This window comes from Mustela putorius, unplaced genomic scaffold (genome assembly GCF_011764305.1).
Source record: "Mustela putorius furo isolate JIRA1106 unplaced genomic scaffold, ASM1176430v1.1 tig00000487_pilon_pilon_pilon, whole genome shotgun sequence".
Classification (NCBI taxonomy): domain Eukaryota; kingdom Metazoa; phylum Chordata; class Mammalia; order Carnivora; family Mustelidae; genus Mustela; species Mustela putorius.
Window position 1 is genome coordinate 2,227,177 of NW_025421399.1, and position 12,154 is coordinate 2,239,330.

Below are 12,154 nucleotides of genomic sequence, written 5' to 3' on the forward strand. Positions count from 1 at the left end.
CAGGACCCTGGGATCATGACCTGAGCTGAAGGCAGAGTCGTTAACGCACTGAGCCACCCAGCATAAAAGCTTTAAAAAAAAAAAAAAAAAAAAACCACTGTAGAAGCTTTTTAAAAAATACTTTTTCGGTACCCCAATTCCTATGCCCCAAGAATCTATTGTTCTAATAAGCGGCCATGCTTTGCCAACCCCACCTACGATGGGATGACCTCCAACATTTTAGCAGCTTGCCTCCATCCTAGTTGTTCTTTGAGCAATAACCTCTCTCCTGTTCCATGCAATCCTGATGCTACTGGTCATGGTGGGGCACTGGCACCCTGCCCTCCCACCGCTGACCCAGCTAGAGCCATCAGGCTTGTCCCCCTGGCATTTGGATCTGGAGGGAGTCATGAATGGGGAAGAGCAGAGATTCCCGCCAGGAGCATCACACTACAATATCAAGGCCTTGGGGGTTTCTGAGAACCACGCCCCATCTGGCCCGGCTCTAAGACCTGCAGACAGCCTGTGTGATATTCACTTATCGATTCAGTGCAGCCACATCTACTAATGACCCTTAAATCCTGTGCAAATGTATTCAAAGTGGCCCCAGGGGTTAAACATCTGGTGGTTCTCTCTCCAGCAGCGGTATGCTGTCCCACAGCCTGAGAGATTTTCCGTTCTGCTTGCTATTAAATATTTAGTTATTGCATATTAATATACGTCAGAAAGGCACCCTCTCCCAGCCTGTGTGGGTCATGGGGTTATAAAGTGGTACCTACCTTCTGGAAAGCAATCAGGCAATATCCGTTAGGAACCCCAGAACTATCCTCCTCCTGGGAAAATAGATAATAGTAAGTACAGAAAAATCAATTTGGGCAGGGATGCTCAACATCCTCGTTGGCACAACCACATGCCTTGCATTCTCCCCAGCCTCTCCGTGGGGGACACAGGATGGTAGCCAGCTTCTTAGTTAGGGTGGATCTGCAATGTGCCACCCTGATGATTTATGATGTTCCAAGGCTCCCTGTCCAGTGGGGATGAGGACAGAGAGGGGAAGGAAGCTGATGAGACCAAAGAGTCCCATCTACCATATTTATAATAAATTATGATAGCCATATTTATAATAATAATTCATTTATAATGAAAATATTTCAAACCATCCGATGTTTCAAATGCCCTCTTGTGCAGTCAAGGCTATGACCAGAGTAGGATCCCAGGGGCCGGGGATGGGGTAGGGAGGTACTCTAAGCAGCAAGGCATCAGATTTGAGGATGGCAGGCCAAGGCCAAGGGCCAGTACTAGAGAAGCACTCTGGATTACGTTTTTTGTTTTTTTTTTAATTGGGTAGGGTGGGTGGTAGGGGTTGTCTGGAGGGCCGTGGGTCCAGATCTAATATTCTCATGGGTCTCCCGTTTAGCCTTCTTCCATTCTCTTTGCATGCTTCGTGCTAGACAGTAAGTCTGATAAGACCCAAAGAGGACATTTGTCCCTTGGCCTTGATCGTGTTAGTACCCCTGGATAGCTGTCTTAGGAATTGGTCCTTTCCTTGTGAGTTTCATTTTGCCACACTATTGTCTAATGAGAGCATCCGGCTGTTCAATGTAAATATTAAAACATCTGGTGATCTCTATAGCCTCTTTTGGCATCTCTTCATTGCACGATATTTTAGGAGTTTCAAAAATGGTAGGTAAATTAGGTTTTTCCAGTCTTTGAGAAGGCATCTTCTAAGTTGTGAGATCTGAGGGGTGAGTGTGATCCTCAGACCGGAAGACAAAGCACAAGGTCTGCAGCCATGAGGACTCAGGAAGAGGTCAGGGAGGAAGGGACAGGATTGAGAGCACCAGGACTTGCGGCTTGAACAGGACTGGGTACACTGAGTGGGGGCCTGGCCCTAGGATAGGACACAACACACTAAGGGGAGATGGGCTGAAGACCACAGCCAAACCTTAAGTAAATCATGGCCCATCAGCTCAATGGCCCAGGAAGCTGTTAGGAATAATGGTTTGGAAGCCCCCGCAGCAACATGAAAAATGCTTTTGGGAGCACCTGGTTGGCTCAGTGGGTTAAAGCCTCTGCCTTCAGCTCAGGTCATGATCTCAGGGTCCTGGGATTGAGCCCTGCGTCGGGCTCTCTGCTCGGTGGGGAGCCTGCTTCCCCCCTCTCTCTCTGCCTCTCTGCCTACTTGTGATCTCTGTCAAAAAAATAAAATAAAACATTAAAGAAAAAGAAAAATGCTTTTGTTATTATGCATAAGGCATCACTTTGTGGATTTCCAACACATGCGCACGGAGGAAGCAAGACTAGAGTTACACCTAAGTGCAAGCCATGCTTGTGTTGACTGGGAGGGGTGGAATTGTGGCTGTGTTTATGTGCTCAGTATTTTAAAATAAAATAATGGCACAAATCAAGGATCACTGAGTCCCGATCTCATCCAGCAGCGCTCGGACCCGTTGGGAGAAGCCCAGGGCGTGCCAAATATCCACAACATGGCTGAGAAGGCCTGGGAGGGCTCAGGGTCTCTCTCTCTCTCTCTCTCTCTCTTCCTCTCCTGGGGCCCTGAGCCACCTTCTGTGGGGGACCAGGCAGGGATTAGGGGCAGATGTTGAAGCTGGCAAGGCCCGCCTGTGTGCACGCCAGCTCGCTCTGGCTCCTGTCCCAGTTCCAGTACCTTCGAGGTCCATCTGAAGCAGCCTTGAAGAGGGTCACGCCCACCCCACACGTGCCCAGTTTCCCAGCCAGTCAGGCCCAAAGGGCCTCCAGGAAAGTGTCTTCCTCACTGCTGTGCTGGGGAAGGAATCTGCTTCTTGCTCTAGCAGCTCTGGAGACCCGCACAGAAGGTCCTCAGAGCACGGGCTGCTACACCACCCCATGCGTGGGCCTGAGCCCACCCACCACCCACTTAGCTCTTCTCAGCATTCCTGGGAAGGCAAGGAGACTTTCTCGGGGTCAAGGCATTGCTGGGCCTCCGTGCCCAGGCCAGGATCATGGCAGGGCTCCATACCTCACCTCTACATTTATGCCCATGGCCTCCTCCCTGGTGGTCTGCCTTCAGCCCTTCAGGGAATGTGGGAACATTTAAATCCCCTAGCCCTTGAGGGCTTTAAGTGAAAGTAACATATGACCTATAGGGACTTACAGATATTTTGACAGTAATTATTGTTAATAATAATGCAAATGTCACTGATTTTTCTGTTAGAAGAAACAGATGTTTCTCCTATTAAAGAATCCAATTTAAACTATAAAAAACAGATTCGGGCTGGTCAGAGTCAACCTGGTATGGTGGACTGCCTGCGTCAGAATCACTCGAGGCGGTTGGTTAGAAAAATGCAGATTCCTGGGCTCCGCACCAGAGCCACCAAACCAGCATCTCAGGGAGGCCAGGACTGGGAACCTGAATTTTTAACAAAGTTCCCCGGGTCATACTGGAGGACAGAAGCTGAGTGGCTTCTGGACCAGGCTCCCTGGTCAGGGCCCCACACCCTGAACCAGCTGGCACGTCCTTGTCCCCAAGAGACTCTGAGATCTGGGGACCCCCCAGGGGCCTCTAAACTCAAAGCAGAAGACACAGCAGGCAATGGGGGCTGCTTTATGGGTTTGTGACAGCCAGCCCCCATCCTTGGGATTTAGCAGCCCTGGGGGGGGGTTGTTGCGGGGAGCGGGATGCTCAGAGGGCACTTCCAGGAGGAAGTGACATAACAGAGGTGAGAGCAGCAGGTGAGGCAGGAGAGACTTTCAGGTGAGGGGCGAGCGGCATAAGAACGGGAGGTAGGAGACAGCTGGGGCTTCGGGGAACTGAATGGGGCCCAGGGAGGCACCTGGGAAGTGTCCAGGCAGCGGGAAGAGAAGGAGCAGGAAAGCCCGGAGGTCTGATCAGGTCTACCCCAGGGCCTGGCCAAGGTGAGGGCTCACCATTCTGGGACCACAGTGTTAAGCAGCAGAGGAGCAGAATCAGATTCTGCTCCTTTGGGAAGACTGGCTTGGAGGAGGTGAGACCAGAGGCCAGAAAACCTCAGAAGCCAGGACAAGGGCAATGTGGCTGAAGCAGGGAGCCGCACTGGAGAGAAATGAGGAGATTAGAGGGACATTAGGCAGCTGGTAGGAGGGAGAAATCACGTACGTACATGGTGGTCGGTGGATTGGATGCAGGGGTTGTGGGGGGCAGGAGGAGTCATGGGGGACCCCAGGCATCTGGCTAGAGTCCCTGAAGGATTGCAGGTGCCCAACTGGTCAGCCCTGAGAGCAGAAGCTTCAGCGTGAACAGTATCGTTAGTAGAATCAAGTCTTTAGGGAAGGCATGATCATCAGAAAAAAGGGAGAATACGGTGATTGAGGGAAGGGAAGCATCTCATGCACCAAGAGACTAAGAACAAGAGATTGAAAAGTTCAAAAGAATTTTCCAGGTCTCGGGTCTCTCACTCCTGCTCCAGGAAAGGAGCCATGTGGGCCAACAGACATGATATTTCAGTGACACCTGCCCCGGTGGCTTAACCATGTAGCAGGGCTGGTGGCCGCTTCCCCTTGCTGGTTCACAAACTTGGTGAACATTTATGGAGCACTTGCTGTGTGCAGGGCTCCGTGGCCTCAGCACTGGGCACACCGTGGGGAGAAGGCCCTCAGCCCCCGCCTTCTTTTGATGACAGAGCTTTCGATGGGGCGGCAGAAGCAGACGCGATGTGACACTAATACAAAGTGACAAATCACGAGAAGCATTGGGAAAGAGAATAGCGGGGTCCTGTTTCCGAGGGGGAGAGGTCAGAGGCAACGTCTGAGCCAAGGTTGGAAGGCAGAGAATTCAGGCAGAGCGTCCCAGGTGGTGGGAAGAGTCTCGGATGGTGCTTTCGAGGAATGGCAAAAGAGGCAGTGTGGGAGGAGGGGGGCTAGGGCTGGGTGGGGGCTGGGGACTCCGACAGTGGGAGACCCGCTGAAGAGGAGGTGGGGGCTCACTGTGCAGGGCTTGGGATGTTTTAGCAAAGTCAGGACCAAATGGTACCTCGGGGTCCTTGTCACCCCAGGTTTCAAGGACATTGCTCCTGATCCCCCCTACCCCGCTGTCATAGCAAGCTCTGGAGTCCACTGAGAAGAGGGGGCACTCGGACTCCTACAACAGGTGACCCAGAGGACGCCCCTCGGTGCCCTGCACACCGTCTAGCAACTGTTTTAGAAAAGTTCCCCCTTTTAAATTCAACTTCTCTTCACCAAGCTGACCAGGGAAAAATAAGTCCCTACAAATAAGGGAGAGTCATTATCTTAAATGGAGGCTGGTTTCTAAGAAAAAAGAAAAAACCCAAATGCCACTGGCCAAAACCTCACCCCCACCCACCCCCAGCACATACGTGAGGACAGTGGCTCACCGCCCTCCTTGCAAGTCCGGGGCTCAACACGGGCCCCTGTGTAAAGGGAAGGAAGCAGGCAGAGGAAGGAAGGCCAGAGATTAGAGAAGCTGACAGATGTAAATAGCCTCAGAGGAGCCACACTGTCCCGGCACTCCTCCCCAGGGAGCCTTTTGTACCAAGGAATCTGGTTGCCTGAATGAAAAATGATATCATTTATTTCTTTAGTCAGAGCTGAGCTGTTTTTTCAAACATTAGAAATAACTTAACACCGCAACACCAAATTGTTGGCCAAGTGATAGAGATATCTGTAATTTGGGCATTTGGTAACAACCTAGGTAAACAGCCAGGGACTTGGTTTCTTGGGAGGGGCCCTGTTCCCCGCAACAATGAGACAAAGCTCAGAGGGACTCAGATGGAAGGAAAGCTTTTGGAAAAGTTGTTCCAGAGCTCTTGCTTGCTGTCGAGCTCCAAGGAAGCTGGACTTTTCCTTCCTGCTGCTCAAAGCATGCTTCACCGACCAAATGCCCGTTAATTCAACAGATATTTACCGAGCACTGACTGCTGTGGCCTGTGCAAAGGCACTGGGGCTACAGATGTGCAAAAGCTGGGGCCCTGCCCTCAAAAGACTCAAAAGACTCAATCCAGAGGGAAGGCAGCCAAGTTCAGCCCGTGTGGCAGCCACTATGAGGCAGTATTCCCTTGGCACAGCAGCATTTGACTTGGCCTGAAAATGAAGAGGACTTTCCAGGCCAGAGAAGTGGAAGGAGGGTGTCCTAGATGGAATGAACAGCAGGTGCAAAAGCACAGAGGCTTCAAAACTCCTTGGGCTCTTTGGAAATTAAAAGAAATACACTATTGCAGGGAATGAAGTGCTATACAGGCCAGTGGTCGACGGTGTGACTGGACAGGTAGGCAGGAACTAGATCACACCTCTGTGAGCTATGGTGTTCAGAGTTTATCCTTTAGGTAATAGGGAGCCAAAGAGGAATCTTGAACAGGGAAGTGATATGATTAGATTTTTGTATTAGAACACTCACTCTTTTCTGTTCTGAAAAAACTCTACCATACATCATATTAGGAAACTAACACACGCAACTTCTTTACAGCATTGTTGGTGACAGTGAAAAAGCAGAAAACATAATAAACATCCAGAGGTAGAAAAATGGATAAACAAATCATGGTGTAATCATACAATGTAATAGGACTCAATATTTAAAATGATCCAGCATGGCCAGATCTTAAAAGCATAATTTTGAGGGATGCCTGGGGGCTCAGTCCATTAAGTACCTACCTTCAGCACAGGTCATGATCCCAGGGTCCTGGGATCAAGCTCCGAATCTGGCTCCCTGTTCATCAGGGAGTCTGCTTCTCCCTCTCCCTCTGTGATATCTCTCCCTCTTGCTCTCTCTCAAATAAGTAAAAATAAAATCCTTTTTTAAAGGCATGATTTTGGGTAGTAAAAAACGGTGAATTTTAGAATATGTATGGTATGGTAAAATGTGTATAAAATTTAAAACCACATGTCTATATATTGTTATAAATAATATATGTATAGAAAAGTATAGAAAAATGGATTGTTGCTTCTGAAGAGTGAGGGAAAGGCATGAGGAAGGGGAGAAACACAAAGAGAAATTTATCTAGAATGTTCTATTTGCTTTTTACGAGAAAAGAAATAATGGAGCAAAAATGCTAAAACAATGAATTCCCTGCATTTAAAAAAAACTTGAACTTTGTTTTTTAAAAAACCAAAGATCCATCTGGTGGTGCTGTGGAGGACAGGGGAGTGACTGAGAAGGGACCTAAGCCAGTCTTGTTGCCTCCAGCCAGCTCTCCTGATTGGAGGAGAGTTGGGTGTCAGATCCCAGGAACCCCCAAGAACAATGCACAAGGAAACATTTCCACCCCACCCCTGGCCACTTCTAGCCTCCGGGCAGAGCTGATGTGCAGTTCTGGCCTCTTGTCTGGTGTCTCTGGAAGACGTGGGGCTCGGTCTTGTCCAGACCTGGCCACCATTCTGATCTGATGTGAAGCACGGTTCACAGTCCCCGGATGCCAGTACTGGTTCTTGGACACCTGCTAACCAAGGGGGCAGAAACAGGAGGCGCTTAGAATACCTGGGAACGTTTGACATCGTATGCTCAGAGTAGAGATAGTGTGTGTGTACATGCGTGAGTGTGTGCACGTATACACATGTGACTGCATATGCAAAACCGAGGAGCAGGATGAAAGCAAACCTTCTAGAAAGGGGTTTGCAGTGCATTCTGGGACTTGATGGGAATGTTCTTATACAGTTCAGAGAAGTAAGAATGAATCTTTCCAGAAGGAATTCATTTTTAGGCAACTACTTACCATTCAGATCTCCATCCCCTGACCTAGTGGGAATACAACAAACACGTCTATGTATCCACATACATTTATGTGTCTGGGCTAGAGCTGTGCCTTCCAGGAAAGAAGAATCGATACATTTATGTTCCTACTTTCCTGGGCCAAGCTAATCCTTGCTTCCTCCCCAGCCTGGATTTTGTGGGCATCCAGTAAAGTAAACTGTGACTTTTCTGCAGTTACGTATAAACCTCATGACTTAGGTGTCTCCTAGAAGGAATACATCTGCCGGATGCCCACAGCCTCACTTAAACGAATCTATCATGCTTTTTTTTTTTAATTAATTTATTTGACAGAAATCACAAGTAGGCAGAGAGGCAAGCAGAGAAAGAGAAGGGGAAGCAGGCTCCCTGCTCCATCCCAGGACCCTGAGATCATGACCTGAGCCAAAGGCAGAGGCTTAACCTGCTGAGCCACCCAGGTGCCCCTATCATGCTTTTGAAGAACAAAGACATCCATAGCTACATAATGAACAATATGCAAATCATTCTTCTCTGGGAACCATCCCTTCATCTTTAATATACAGAGCCAGGAGAACATACAAAGAGAGACTCACTCTTTTGTACACACACACACACACACACACACACACACACACACGCCACACACCCCCCCCCACTATAATTATAATTATCATGTTGGTTTCCAGATCAGGGGTTAATAGCCTTAGCCTGGAGACGCCTGAAAGGCACCCAAGGCAATTAGCGGTGTCCCTTCTTCACCCCCTACAGACTGTCAGAGCCCTTGCACTCGCTGTCTGCTTTCTAGCTCATGCATCCCCAGGTCCCTCTGTGGCTCACTCTCTCCCTGAATTTTGGTCTCAGCTCAAGTCCTGCCTCCTCATGGAGGCCTGGCCTGGCCACCTCCAAAGCGCTCTCTCTCTGCTTACCAGCTGTATTTTTTTTTTCGCCAGAACTTTTCACTCTTGGGATTACGCTGTGCCTTTCTTTGTTATTCAGCATATGTCTCCCTGCCGGTCCTAGACCATGAACTTCACGAGTCCCATTCATCACAGCCATATGCCCAGAGCCTAGGGCGGTGCCTGGCGCATAGCGGGCATTCTGTCCATACAGATGGACAGATGAATGAGCACCCCCTCTTTTCCTCTCCATGCCTACCTTCTCCTTTCCCCAATTTCCTCTCCTGGCCCCATCTCTCCTGCCTCCATCTTAAGCCTGCTGGCAGGATCAGCCCTCAGGAAGCTGTAGGGCTGGTGAGATCCGCTGGATTCTCTCCTCCTGTCTGTGGCCTACCCTCCCTTGTGAGTATCTCTCTCCCACCTGCAACTGCCACCACCAGGCTCGGGCACCTCAGAAGATGGTAGGGAAACTGGAGAGTGGGGGAAGGGGGAAGGGAGATTGTACCAAAGGCAGGGCTGCCAGGTCACAGGGTAGAAGATCATTCGGGTCATCCTTTAGCACCCAGCACCCAGCTTCTTGCTTTTTCCATAGGAGTCAGCACTGCCCTAGTAGGGATTCAGCCCCCTCCTCGAGCTACCAGAAGCCTCCCCACCCCAGCCCCCCCCCCCCGCCTCTCTCTCCTTCCAGGCTTCTGCTTCTTTGTGCAATAAACTTGGAGCGGGAGAGCCAGCTCTGTGCCGGGTCCCAGGCCAGTCTCGCCCCAGCCCACCAAGTGTGCACCCGCCTTGCTTCTTTTCCTCCACTGCCTCTCTCCCTGCCCCTCCTCACCCGGGCAGTCTGCAAAGCTCAGCTCAGCCGGACCCCACCCCTACCACTACCTGGCTCCCCAGAAGCCCCGCCCCCCCCTCAGGTCTCTACCTCTCTGGTGCCAAATGACCACATACTCCACAGCGGTATTTTCCACCTGACTCCCCAGCAAGATTACAAACTGCTGAGGGGAGGAGCTGTGTCTTACCCTCAGAGACCCAACCTACAAGGACCCAGGCGAACCACTGCTTTTGCTAGAAGCCGGATAGTCCCCTCCTCTTCCCACCATCGTCCACGTGTCCAAGTCGGTTCCATCCACCTAATCCCCAGAGCAGAAGAAATCCGGAATACATTGAACACAGATGCAACCACAATGCGCCTTAGACACGTACTGTATGCTGGGTACTGGGGGTGCCCTGGTGAGTGGCCACAGACCCAGAGTCCCTGCTTTTCCGGGTCTCAGAGTCGGGGTGAGGGGAAAGATTTATCGAACACTTACAAGAATGAGTCTATCCCTGCGTCCCTATGAAGGTGAGCTCTCTGGAGCAACAGAGCCTTGCTCAGGAAAGATGAAGCATGGTTTGGCTGGTCAGGGGAAGTGGATACTTGGCTGAGACCTGGAGGATGAACAATAGCCCTGGAGGAGGCATGCAGGGGACATCCCAAAAGGGCCAGCACCTGAGTCCCAGCCATTCCACAGAGAGCTGTATCTCTTACATCTGCAGCTGGAAAAGTCATGTAACTGACTGATCGAACAGGGTATTTTTGAGAGTAAAAGCGGGAGCTATTAATAACTTCGATGGGCCAATAGGTGTCCGTGTCCGGACAAATCGGGTGCCTGGTTGCGTGTATTAAGAGTGACATTCCCCCTGCTTCCTGCCACTCTAGTGATGAAAGGAACTTCAACCCCTGGTCAGAGCTTCCGGAAGCCTGAGTTTTCGCCTGTCCTGGGACAAGGGAGAATGCACTCCAGGAACATGGAGGTGGAGGGGAGGGGGAACCAGGAAAGTTTACACAGGTCCCAGAGCTAGAGCCAGTGATCAGGAATGAGGGCAGGCCCCTGCCAGGGAACAGGTGGGAGGTGGGCGGGTGGCACCAGTTTCTAGCAGCATTGACTCTGAGCTTGGTGTGTGGGCTCCCCCCACTCCCTGGTGGCCCAAGTCCTGCCCGCTTTAGGACAGGCATGGACATTTGGGTCCCTGTGGTTTCTTCGAATTTCTTCTGCTCTACCTCCTTAAGCAAAAGTGGCCTGGTTGGTACTTGGTATATAGGGAGAGCCTGATGCAGTGTGTGTGTGTGTGTGTGTGTGTGTGTGTGTGTGTGTGTAAGAGAGACAGAGACCTGTTTCCCTCTGCCCCTCCGTCTGTCTGACTCTCAAGACTATTAATACAAACCCCACGTCTGGCTGAGCCACGAGAACATGAGCTCCCCACAGCAGAACGCCACCCCTCCCGGCTGAGCCTGTTGTCTGTTCCGTTTCTGATCGGCGCCAGGCTCATAGACCCCATGTAGGTAGAATATAACTTTCCATAAATAACCCCTAGCCCGACCTACAATTTAGGCTTTGGGTTTTTTTTTTTCCCCTCGTGGTAATGGGATTATAGGCTGGGCTGATCCCTCCTGGGTCTCGGGGTCCCAGAAAGCAGACCCTAGGTGTACCTGGGATTGGGCATTGCTTGGGATTCCCAGTTTCCCCCCATGCTGCCTGGCCCACTGTGAGGACTCAGTGCATGTTGAGGAATGTGGCGGATCAAGTCTCATGCCCTCACGAACGCAGCCATGCATCTTCAGCCCCAGTGCCTTTGCTCGGGCCACAGCCCGCACTCAGAACCCTGTGCCACCTTCTCCACCAGCCAAACCTCTAAGCAGCACCCACCTCTGTGAAAACTTCCTGAAGTGTTTCCCCTCATTCCTACCACAAAGTGGATTACTCCTATGCTTGATCCCTCTGTACAATGTGGCCTGATGACTTGCCCATGTGCCCACCAGGTTGGGGAGGCTTGAGTGAGCGTCTGAGCAGGAATGAAACCCACATCAGGCTGTGGACGAATGCTTAACCCCTTGATGCCCCAGTTGCCTTAGACCCAAGCACAAGCCTGGCTCCAGAGCCCGTGTCCCCATCCACTGGACCACAGGGCATCTAGGGGCTGGACCATGTATCCATTTCTTACCTATTCTCACTCCCAGCTCTGAGACACTCCTCTCAGTGCGTGGATTCCCTGCAGGCTCTCGCTGGGGCGTCCTCGGGGTCTAGAGAAAAGACACCCACTGCCCACTATCAGAAACTTGCTGGTGATGATAAGGAATTGAGGAGGGATCATTGGGAGTTAAAGTGAAAAGTCCTTGGGGCTGGGGGGGGGGTGCTTTGGGGTGGGGTTACCCCAAGAGGGGCTGGACTGGATTCAAAGCTTTGATTCATCTCTCCCTGTGGTGACTGAAGAGTAGCTCTTGTGTGTAAGGCAGTGTCCAGCACTGTGAGACACCTTGGTGACATAAGACCGAGGGAAGGACAAGCCGCTGTCCCTGCTTGTGATCTTCCATTCTCACCAGGGAGGCATACAGTTCGTGCTTGGGAAAACACTTGACGGAGCTGGAACTGAGTCGTATGTGGCTTGTGTCATTCTCAGCACTAAGCAGGGCTTGGCTAGGTGAGCCACATGATCGGTGAACCAGTATCATAGAATGAGAAACCGAAGTCATGGCAGGGACAAAGGGCCTGGGGCATCTGAGGAGAGCTCAGCCGGGTTTGCAACATCCCTGGAAGGTTCAGGTTCAAAGGTGGCAAGGAATATG